The following is an 11,430-nucleotide window of genomic DNA, read 5'->3' on the forward strand; positions in this document are numbered from 1 at the left end:
GCTTAAAAAGACGGATAAAATACTTTAAAAATCTTAAAAGAAACCAGAAAATGACAGGACAAGAAGGAAATAACAAAATTAAAGTGAACTCAGGAACCCAGAGAGAAACAAGCAGAGAAACCACCTCTGCACGGAAGTCATTTGACAATTCTGAAATTTTCGACTTTCCTTTTCGTAACAGTGCAGGGAAAGAGGGACAGGAATCAAAGCCGGGCCCCCCAAAGTGTCTAACCCTACCTCCCTAAGCAGGACCTCAAAAGCTACACAGCTCAGGATGAGAGTAAGCAAGAAGTGAATCAGCTCACGAAGAGAATGACAGCTCTGTGCGGTCCAGAAAACCTCAAACCTTGGACTTGGTTTAAGATGGTCCCAGACTGGCTGAAGCAGAAACAAATGCTCTCTGGAGGGAGCTACCTTCATTCTAGGCCTCGAAAGAGTCCTCCAAGTAATGTGGACCCATATCCCACACCACAAACAAAAATTATCTCAAAATCAATCACAGACCTAAATGTAAAACCTAAAACTATAAATATTCGAGAGAGGGGAGGGGGAAACAGGAGAAAATCTTTGTGACCTAGGTTAGGCAACGATTTCTTAAATATGACACCAAAAAAGCACAATCCATAAAACAACAAATTGATAAATGGGCCATTATCAAAATTTATAACTTCTGCTCTTCAAGACACTTAAGAGAATGCAAAAAACAAGCCACGGCATGGGAGGAAAGCATTGAGAGTATCTCACAAAGGACCTGTATCCAGAATATATAAAGAATCCACCCGTAAGAAAAAGTTTTTTCATGGGCAAAAGATCTGAACACCAAATAAGATATACAGATGGCAAGCAGACATATAAAAAGATACTCAGTGTTATTAAGGCATTTGGGAAATGTAAGTTAAAACCACAATGAAATATCATGACACACCTATTAGGATGGCAAAAACTTAAAAGACTAACCATCGTGTTGCCCCGATGATACAGAGCAACTGGAACTCTCATACACTGCTGGTAGGAATGTAAAATGGTACAGCCACGTTAGAACACAGTTTGGCACCTTCGTAAAAAGCTACACAAGTTCAAAAAGAGTCAGGTATCACACTGTTCACTGCAGCACTATTTACAACATGTAAAGGACATGGAAGCAATCTAAGTGTCTATCGACAGACGAATGGATAAAGAAGATGTGGTACATATATAAAATGGATTATTCAGCCATAAAAAGAAATGAAATTGAGTTATTTGTAGTGAGGTGGATGGACCTAGAGTCTGTCATACAGAGTGAAGTAAGTCAGAAAGAGAAAAACAAATACCGTATGCTAACACATATACATGGAATCTTAAAAAAAAAAAATGGTTCTGACAAACCTAGAGGCAGGACAGGAATAAAGATGCAGACGTAGAGAATGGACTTGAGGACGGGGGAGGGCTAAGGGTAAGCTGGGACGAAGTGAGAGAGTAGCATTGACATATATACACTACCAAATGTAAAACAGTTAGCTAGTGGGAAGCAGCTGCATAGCACGGGGAGACCAGCTCGGTGCTTTGTGTCCAGCTAGAGAGGTAGGATAGGGAGGGGGGGAGAGAGACACAAGAGGGAGGGGATATGAGGATATATATATATGCATAGAACTGATTCACTTTGTTATACAGCAGAAACTAACACAACATTGTAAAGCAATTATACTCCAATAAAGATGTTTAAATGAAATAAAGCTATACAGACACCTACCATATGATCCAGCCATTACAACCCTAAACAACCATCCCCAGGAAAAATAGAAGCCTGGGTCCACAAAAAGACTCATACAAAAATATTCATATGCTTTATCCATAATAACCCAAATCTAGAATCAATTCTCTACACATTGATCTATACATTTAGTGTCATCCCAAACAACAACCAGAAGAATTTTCTGGGAAGTTGCCAAGTGATTCTAAAACATATACAGATCTGCAAAGGGTTGAGGATAGCCAAGGCACACTTGGAGGAGAACCAAGTGGGAAGAGGTCCACGAGGAGATAAGACTTATTATAAAGCTACAGTACTGTAGGCAGCTTAGTGCCAGAGGGATCAAATAGAGTCCAGACACACACATATATATGGACCTTTCATTTACAACAAAAGTGTCACCACAGAGCACTAGGGGAAAGGAGCATTTATTCTTTTTAAGAAATGGTGTTGGGACAACTAAGATGTCCACATGTTAACGAAAGTGGATCCCTCCTTCACACTACACACCAAAACCAATTCCAAGAGAATTGTAAAGTTAAAGGGGAAAGGCAAAATCATAAAGCATTTAGAAAATAACAGGAATTAAGTTCATTATCTCAGGGTAGGGAAAGACACAAAAAGCACCAACTATAAAGGAAAAGACTGATAAACTGCACTACATTAAACTTAAGAACTTCTCTTCATTCAAAAAAGAAAAAAAAACAACCCACCAAGCTAGTGAAACTGCAAGACAAAGTAGGAAGAGACAGTGGCAAAATATACAACCAACAAAGGACCCGTGTTCTGAATACACAGAAGTCTACAAATAAATTTCTTTAAAACTAATAGAAAAATATGGGCACTTCACAAACCAGTGAATACAAATGGCCAGGAAATGTATAAAAAGATGTGCAACCTCATTATAACCAAGAAAAGGCTTTTAAAACCACAGGGTGGGGGACACCCCTGGTGGCGCAGTGGTTAAGAATCCGCCTGCCAATGCAGGGGACACAGGTTTGAGCCCTGGTCCGGGAAGATCCCACATGCCGCGGAGCAGCTAAGCCCGTGCGCCTCAACTACTGAGCCTGAGCTCTAGAGCCCGCAAGCCACAACTACTGAGCCTGCACGCCTAGAGCCCGTGCTCCACAACAAGAGAAGCCACCGCAGTGAAAAGCCCATGCACCACAACGAAGAGTAGCCCCTGCTCACCGCAACCAGAGAAAGCCTGCGCGTGGCAACGAAGACCCAACGCAGCCATAAATAAATAAACAAATAAAAATTTTTAAAAATAAAATAAAATACAGAAACGAACCCAAGGCGCTGGGAGGGGAGACTGACAGGGGAACAGAGACAGACGGGGATGAGCTGAAGCTGTAATCAGAGAGAAGGCTGCTCAGGGGATGCAGCCTGATGGTTGGGGGGAGGGGTCCGAGGAGAACCATCCACTGACATCCACTGAGAAGCTGCTCTGGGCCAGGCACACTCAAATGCACTTGCCCTCCGCATCCTCAGGTTCCGCATTCGAGGCTCAAAATATTGGGGAAAAATCCCAGAAAGTTCCAAATAGTAAAACTTGAACTTGCCACCTTGGCAATTATTTACATAGCATTACACTGTGTTTGGTATTATAAGTAATCTAGAGACGATTTAAAGTATACAGGAGGGTGTGCATTTAAATGTATGTATGTAAATACTACGTCATTTTAGGTAAGGGACTTGAGCATCCAAGGAACTTGGTATCCGAGGAGGGTCCTGGAACCAATACCCCACGAATACTGGGCAGACAGCTATACATTTAATGGGAGTCACATTAATGCCAACTTTAAGGAGAAAGAAATTGTTCCAAATAGCTCTTTCCACCAGCTCATTTCTATTATTTTTGCCTTCATGCAGCTGCACAGTTAACTGAAAGCTTGACCATGGTTTGGGGGGGCGGGGGGGGGAGAAAATTCACATGCAAGGAACCTTCTCACTGTTTTGAGATCACATTACACTTAATTCCATCTGCCTTTGACTAGTCGTCTCTACCTTTGTAACAACTTTCACACACTTAAAAACCCCTTACCACAAAAGGCCCACAACAGCGTCATTCGCTTTAGTCTCTGTAATTCCAGGACCTCAGTAGGAGAGACTCTTCTTCAATCATCAATCACTGACTGACCATCTACTATGGCAGCATGAGGAAAAGATAATACAGAATCCTTGTCCCTCCGCTTATAATAGTCTATTTACCAACAGATGCATCTAATTCTGCACAAGGCACATCACCAATCCCATTTGGTACACTAACTTTTACTTAGCCGCCTTCTTAGGAAAACAAGGAAAGGACAAAAGGCAAAACGAAATTCATTAAATTTAGATATGAATGTAATGCTAGGCATAGAATCAATTCACACAATGCTGCTTCATTAGTCACCCCAAGACTTGGCAATCACCCTGACTCTAGTATAAAGCTAGACAATTTTTCAGCACCAAAGCAAAACCACCAGGGAACGTGTGCCTTAACCACTCACATGTACACACTCTCCTGTTATTTGCCAAAAGCCACAAGTCCGGGAGCCACACAAACTGCCACTTCAACATAAGAGTGTTCATTTAAAATCCACACCAAGATTCAAAATAATTAAGTGGTCTCAGCAGAAAACATTCAAAATCCCTACTAAACAAAAGGAGTTGTGAGGTCTTCTCAAGACTCTAAAAATCCTTAGAAACATATTTAAGAGTCCTGACATGAAGGCAACCTCACTAGCAAATCTAAGTGGTCAAAAAGACCATACACATACCTCTACCATTTATGACTGATGTCTGCCTGCTACAACTGGTGTTTCTTTTAAAACACTCTAAAGCAGTGGTTCACAAACATTAGCATGCATCAAAAGCTACTGACAGCAAGCTGAAACTGACCACTGGCCTCGCCCCCAGAGTCAGATTCAGTAGGTCAGAAGCGGGGCAGGAGCATTTGCCCTTCTAACCTGTGGCTACTTTGAGAACCAATTCAACAACCTGAAGCTTCCTGGTCTCTGCGAGAGTGCCTGTTTCCCCACACCGTACAGCAAGACTAAGGGGGAACTCACTGAGAAAGAACAAACTGCTCTTTTTTACCCAAATGTTGACTTTCCCCCAAGCAAAGGTAAGTGACCTGTCACGGCAAGGGAAAGCTGGCATGTTGTATATGTAACTGGCACTGCAGCAATACGAAAATGGGTTTTTGAAAATGGTTTCAGGGCATAATGGAAAACTCTTGTAAAGCAGCCAATGAATCCAGCTGATTAGTAAAAGACACGTTAGAGCTTCTGGACCAGTCATGAAGGCGCTTTTACAAGTTCCGCTCATTTTGTGTCACCTTGAGCAATTTTCTATGTCTGCAGAACTTAGGATGAGTCCTCAAGAACACAAGATCAATTAATACAGGATCAGCTGCTAGAAAAAGAGAACAAAACTGTAAAGGGGCGGAGCAGTACTTGTTCCCTGGCCCAAGTCTGATGACAGTGGTCATCTAAAATAAAGCAGACAGGGCTTCCCTGGTGGCGCAGTGGTTGAGAATCTGCCTGCTAATGCAGGGGACACGGGTTCGAGCCCTGGTCCGGGAAGATCCCACATGCCGCGGAGCAACTAGCCCCGTGAGCCACAATTACTGAGCCTGCGCGTCTGGAGCCTGTGCTCCGCAACAAGAGAGGCCGCGATAGTGAGAGGCCCGCGCACCGCGATGAAGAGGGGCCCCCACTTGCTGCAACTAGACAAAGCCCTCGCACAGAAACGAAGACCCAACACAGCCAGAAATAAATAAATAAATAAATTTAAAAAAAATAAAACAAAGCAGACAAAGGTGAAGACACGATAATCCAATTCTTCCCTGGTATCAAGTCCTATGTGGTTTTAAAGTGAGGTCCTTTACCAAGGCAAACAACACAGCAGACAGCTAACTGATGTAATAGCTGTCCTCCAATAATTAATAAGTCTGGGTTCTTCTACTCAATAAATATTGTGTCAGGTACTGAAGATGGAAAAGTGTGTAAAACAAAGTTTCTGCCCTCATGGTGCTTAAATCCTCATGAGAAGGCACACAAGCCACTAAAAAAATATGTAATGTGTAAAATCATTTAAGCTCTTGCTTTAGGCCAGCAAAGACAAATGCATGGTGTTTTGGTCACCAGTAGACGTGACGAGCACCTTGGACTACTTTCAATACAGAATATGGGGGCAGAAGGGAGATCCTAGGCACACACAGCCCACAGACACGACTGTTTAGGTTCTTCTAAGCCTTGGTTTTGGCTGGCCCCAAATAAAGGAGCAGAGTATATGCCGACTCTTAAAAGCAGAACGGGGCTTCCCTGGTGGCGCAGTGGTTAAAAACCCGCCTGCCAATGCAGGAGACACAGGTTCGAGCCCTGGTCCAGTAAAACCCCACATGCCATGGAGCAACTAAGCCCGTGCACCACAACTATTGAGCCTGCGTGCCACAACTACTGAAGCCCATGTGCCTAGAGCCCGTGCTCCTCAACAAGAGAAGCCACAGCAATAAGCCTGCGCACCACAGGGAAGAGCAGCCTCTGCTTACCACAACTAGAGAAAAGCCCGCATGCAGCAACAAAGACCCAATGCAGCCAAAAATAAATTAATTAATTTTAAAAATACATTTTAAAATAAGCAGAATGGAAAATTCTAAGTTGGTGAGAGTAAGCACACTCATTTCAGAAACATTTATAGAGCAGCAATGTATCAGAGGTTGTAAATACTAGGATTACTACAAGGGGCTCATACCTGTGTGAGAAATGTGCAATTTGTTCTTCCCTCACACACTCCTTGCTTCCCACAAAACTGTCTTCAAACATCAACCCCTCAAAAAAGTCACCAATGAAAAAACAAAAGTCACCAATGAAAAAACTGTAAATGTGGAAGTTACTAAAGCACATCTTGACAAATAAGCAGTATCAATCACTGCATCATGCATTATACACTTTACCTAATTCTAAATTAATTTCAAATAATTAAACAATTTTTATATATTAATTAAAATGTTACCTCTACTATGTTGGCCAGATCAGAACTTCATGATCTGGAAGTGTCAGATTCAAATAGAAAATACAATTATCTAAACTTTCCCAGACATGGTCATTACACTAGCACACTATTTATTCCTACTGCAGAAGACTGGATTAAGATTTTACAGACTGCTACTTTTCCAGCCAGGGAGGCTACAGGCAGGCTGTTAGGAGCTGGCACTGCAGAGTCCCTCGGGTCTGTCCAAACCGTCCACCAGTGTGGGCTGAGGACCCGGGCAAGCTACTCTAACTCGATGCTTGCAGGGTTTCATCTACAAAAGGAGGATACAGACAGCAGTACAACTCAGCAGTTCTAGTGAGTAATAAAGGAGATAAAGCACTATGGCACCCAGCTCAGGCCTGGCACATGGTGTTTAACAAATGCAACTTACAGGATAGAGACTCTCCCACATTTAATTCACCTGTAAAAAGGTAAGAACACCTACCACCAGCACAGGGCACCCACACAGGTACCCAGTAATGTTCTTCCCCTACCACTGGAAAATATTCAAATGTGTAACTTCAGTCATTCTTCTTGATGTGAAAAATGAGTTTATAGTAAATAGCTATGTACATAAATAAGATTTAGGTAGGATTATCTTAATTAAATACAAAGTTTGTAAGGAAACACCTTTGTGTCCTTAAAAATAGGTAAACTTTGTGGTGCTGCTACTAGTATTTTTCTCTGAGGCTTCCAACTGCTAAAGAGTGGGAATAGTGCCACTCGGGGAAACAGTTATTTCCTACTAGGTCTATAAATCATTTCCTTACTATTTATGCAAATCAGACTATAATTAACAGTTTTGCTAAAAATTCCATTTAAACTGAAAGTTTAACTATATATGTGTATCTGAATTTCATTTCCATCACAGAGCCTAGTAAAAAAACAATACAACTGTTACAGATAGAAACAGAGGGGGCTCCTCTGCTGATTTACAATCAGAAACACATTTGTGCAGTTCTGAATGATAAGATTTAGCACAATTCCTAGAAATTAATGCCAGAAACTGGTACATATGAATTTCATTTCTCTTGCACCGGGCTGCCTTTTGGTAGTCATGAAATGAAGAAGAAAAAAGAACACTGCCAAAATGTCAGTAGAGAGAAAAAGCAATAAAGGGCTCAGATAATCCACTGCTAAACACTGTTTTACAGAAAAGAAGGAAAAGAACCATAACTTCTGAATGTACCTGGGTGAGCTAGAGAAACACAGGTGCACCCAAGGCAAGCTGGAGCTGCTCTCCATCCTTCTCCATTCCAAGGATCCTTCTAAAGGCTGATAAGCAACTTAACATTTGAATGCTTATTTGCATTCATAAACTTCTTGGAGTTTATTACTATTGACTCAAATAAGGTCATTTACTCTGCCCAAATTTTTTAAGTTAACATTTTAAATACAGACATCAGTGAAAATTCTCAAAGATCCCCACAGTAATTTTTTCTAATTATTTAAGGGATTTCAGTAAGAGGAAACTAATGAAAATATGTTCTTAAACTAAAGCTTTATGGCAAAACAAAGTACTTTAGAAACTAAACTTTTCTGATTTACTAGCAAAAAAAAAAAAACTCATTTAAAAACTCATTTCACAAATATGATAAAAATAACAGAATTTTTTACCAATGGCATTTTTTGCAGATCTAGAACAATAACAACAAAATCTAAAAACGTGTGGAAACACAAAAGACCCCAAATAGTCAGAGATTTTGAGAAAGAAAAGGGGAGTTGGAGGAATCAGGCTCCCTGACTTTAGACTATACTATAAAGCTACAGTAATCAAAAGTAACAGAATTTTTTGAATGCCACTGAAATTTAAAACCAGATTTATTCTATCTGAAAATGTCTAAACTGAAAATGTTTAATTTAAAAAATTAAAGATTTACATATTGTATTAACAATTTGAATTGCATCTTTTGTTACCCTTAAGACAATTTTTAATTATTTTTCTCAAAATTAAGACACATTAAAATATAGGAAAAAAAGGTTTCCATAACACCTTTAGAGATATGAACTAAGATCCCACCTCACTATAACTCAAAATAACATGCAAAGATAGTAATTTTCAAAATTATCTTTTGCTACACATAACACTTTATAACACCATAGACTATATATGTATATACAAAATATAACAATAATTTCTTCTTAGGGAGCTCATCAGTATTTTTTCTTAAAGGGAACGCTTTAATGATACGATTTTGTTATTCAGACAATTTCTCCAACTTTCTAGTAAGAAAAGTTATCTAGCTGAAGAACCCAGCTTTGAGAATTGGAACATTAATTTCTGTACTTTCCAACAAAGGGCATGGAGTGTTAGAGAGAAGAGTTTAGCTAAAAATGTTTTAATGATCCTTACTGCCATTCCTAACTCCCGCTTTCCCCAGACACTTCGCGACCGCTGCATTAGTGGATCTAACACTCCTGATCACTCCTGATCTAACACTTAACTACTCACTTTCCGTGACAGACAGCCTCAGACGATCTCCTGTACGAGTCCCAGCATTCTTTGCCCCACATCATAAATACTAAGTTTTGGATTCAATGTCTTTATTTAGCCAAGCACTTGCTTCTCGATGCATCACCTCTGAATGATGTATAGTCCTTCTATTCAGTCCTTTCATGAAGTCTTATGGCGCCGCGTTTACAAGGGAACGTGTTTTAAACAATATTTTCCAGTGCTCGTTATTAAACTGGATTATTTGATAATGACCTGAAAGAAATTCTTCAGAGGAGAACCTATAATATTTGACCTTGCTGTTTCAGCAACAGTTAGTACACAAGTGTTCAGAAGAGACTAATGGTAAGCTCAACTAGTTTTTCCCCTCCAAGAGTAGCCGAAAATCTAAAACAATATACTCATAAAGATACTAAGAAATACTATCTTTATGAGTTGAAAGTTGAAACACAAACTTCCTTTAAAAGTTTCATGTGTTTAAATACTACAGGGTTTTAAACATTAACTCAATAGTACAACTGGACCAAAATATTATCTACACTGTACCTCAACAAAGTACGCTGAATGCTAATTTATTGTGAATCTGTAATCACTTCACCCACATACGTTCCTCCCACTTTTCAGAGGTTGTCAAAGACAGGACAACTAACCTGAGGGCTTGGCCGTGTCATTTCAATGAAGAGACTATTTTCATTACCCGTTTTACAAATAAAGTATTAAAGGTGAGGCTCTGGTATTGCATTTCGAACAGTAATGGCCTATTTTGCCAACCACGAAGATGTTTACATTCTAAGTAACAATCCCAATGATGGTCGTCTTAAGTACAGACCCCCCAAACTCTTACATCGCCTTCAACTTGACCGTATTCCAACCAGTTCCCATGAATACCACAATATTACTATTCTCTTAGTCTCACTGCCAAAAACCCAGCTGCAGGCTAACAAAGCAAGAATAAGACACCGTTGAAATGGCAAAAACAAAAACCTTTACCCTTAGGGCATTAAGCTACAAAATCCGGCAATCAAAGAAAACCAAGTAACAGCGTACACACACATACACACTCCTTTGAGAAAGAATGGGGTGCCAGGAAAGGACCCAGAGTGCTTCCAGCTTGCTCGGCGGGCGCCGCGGAGTTGGGGGCTGGGGCGAGAAGAGGAGGAAACTTGGGAAGCGCAACGAATCCTGCCAGGTCTTCAGGGCTGCCGCCGAGACAGCCTCCGGGCTGCACAAAACTTGAGCGCGGGCCGCGGGGGACGCAGCCGCCCCGCCGCCCCGCACGCGGGCTCGAGGCCCACCCTTCCCTGCCCCGCGGGCCGAACGATCCCCCGGCGGCCCCGCGGATTCCCTCTTCCCCCTCCTTCCTGTCTCTCCCCTTTTGTTTTGGAGGCACTCGGCCCGCCCCGGCAGAGGCCGGCCGGCCTCCCCGAGGCCCCGGGCCTCTAGACCTTCGGACTCTACAAGCCCCGAATCCCCCGGCCTCCCCATCTTCCCTGAGCTCCCCGGCCTCCCAGCGTCCCCCGAGCCCCCAGCCTCCCTGAGTCCCCGGCCTCCTCACATCCCCCAAAGCCCCCTGCTTCCCGGAGCCCCCGGCCTCCCCACGTCCCCCGGCCTCGAGACCCTCAGACACTCCCAGCCCCGAACCCCTCGGCCTCCAAGCGCCCCCCGCCCCCGAGACCCCAGCCTCCTCGGGCCCCCGGCCTCCCCACGTCCCCGGCCTCCCGGGGCCGCGGCCGGCGCGGGAGGGGCCGGTCTCCGCCGCCGGGACTGGCCGGTCCGGCCCCGCTCGGCCCTCCACCCTCGGGCCGCGGCCCTGCCAACAACCAGCTCCCGGAGTCGGCCCGCCCGCCTGCCCGCGCCCTGGCCCCGACCCCGGCCCCTCACTCACCCGGACCGCGCTGGCGCCGGGAGGCGAAAGCAGACGACGACCGGGCGGCGCCGCGGCTGATGGGCCGCGCTCCCTCCCACGCCTCACGCCGCGGGCGCACAGCAGTCCCGGCCCGGCGGCGGCGGCGGGCTCGCGCCCTCGGGGCCGTGCTGCGTCGGCGCGGGCCGCGCGTGCGCGGCGGCCTGCTGAGGCGCGCGCCTCCCTCCGCTCCGCGCGCCCGGCCGCGTCCCCGTTCCGAGCTTCCGCCTCCCGGGAGCACCAGGCATGCGCGCTGCGCGTCGCGGCCCGCGCATGCCCACCACGCCGCCAGGCTCTGCTCCCGGGATCGTAGTCGGGACG

At 43.9% G+C, this 11,430-nt stretch overlaps 1 protein-coding gene across 4 annotated transcripts in view; it reads right to left on the minus strand.

Annotated features, from left to right (window-relative positions):
• PTK2 (protein tyrosine kinase 2) overlaps nucleotides 1–11,220 on the minus strand; it is a 251,006-nt gene extending 239,786 nt beyond the window's left edge. For 3 of the 4 annotated variants that reach the window (XM_081258093.1, XM_081258091.1, XM_081258092.1), the window contains exon 1: nucleotides 11,092–11,178. The gene's annotated coding sequence lies outside the window, so the exon portion shown is untranslated. Of the gene's footprint in view, nucleotides 1–11,091 lie in introns of all 4 variants that reach the window. The other variant, XM_081258095.1, reaches the window with a different exon arrangement.
• Nucleotides 11,221–11,430: the final 210 nt, after the last annotated feature.

Source organism: Mesoplodon bidens, assembly GCF_964165515.1.
Source record: "Mesoplodon bidens genome assembly, chromosome: 16".
Taxonomy (NCBI): Eukaryota; Metazoa; Chordata; class Mammalia; order Artiodactyla; family Ziphiidae; genus Mesoplodon; species Mesoplodon bidens.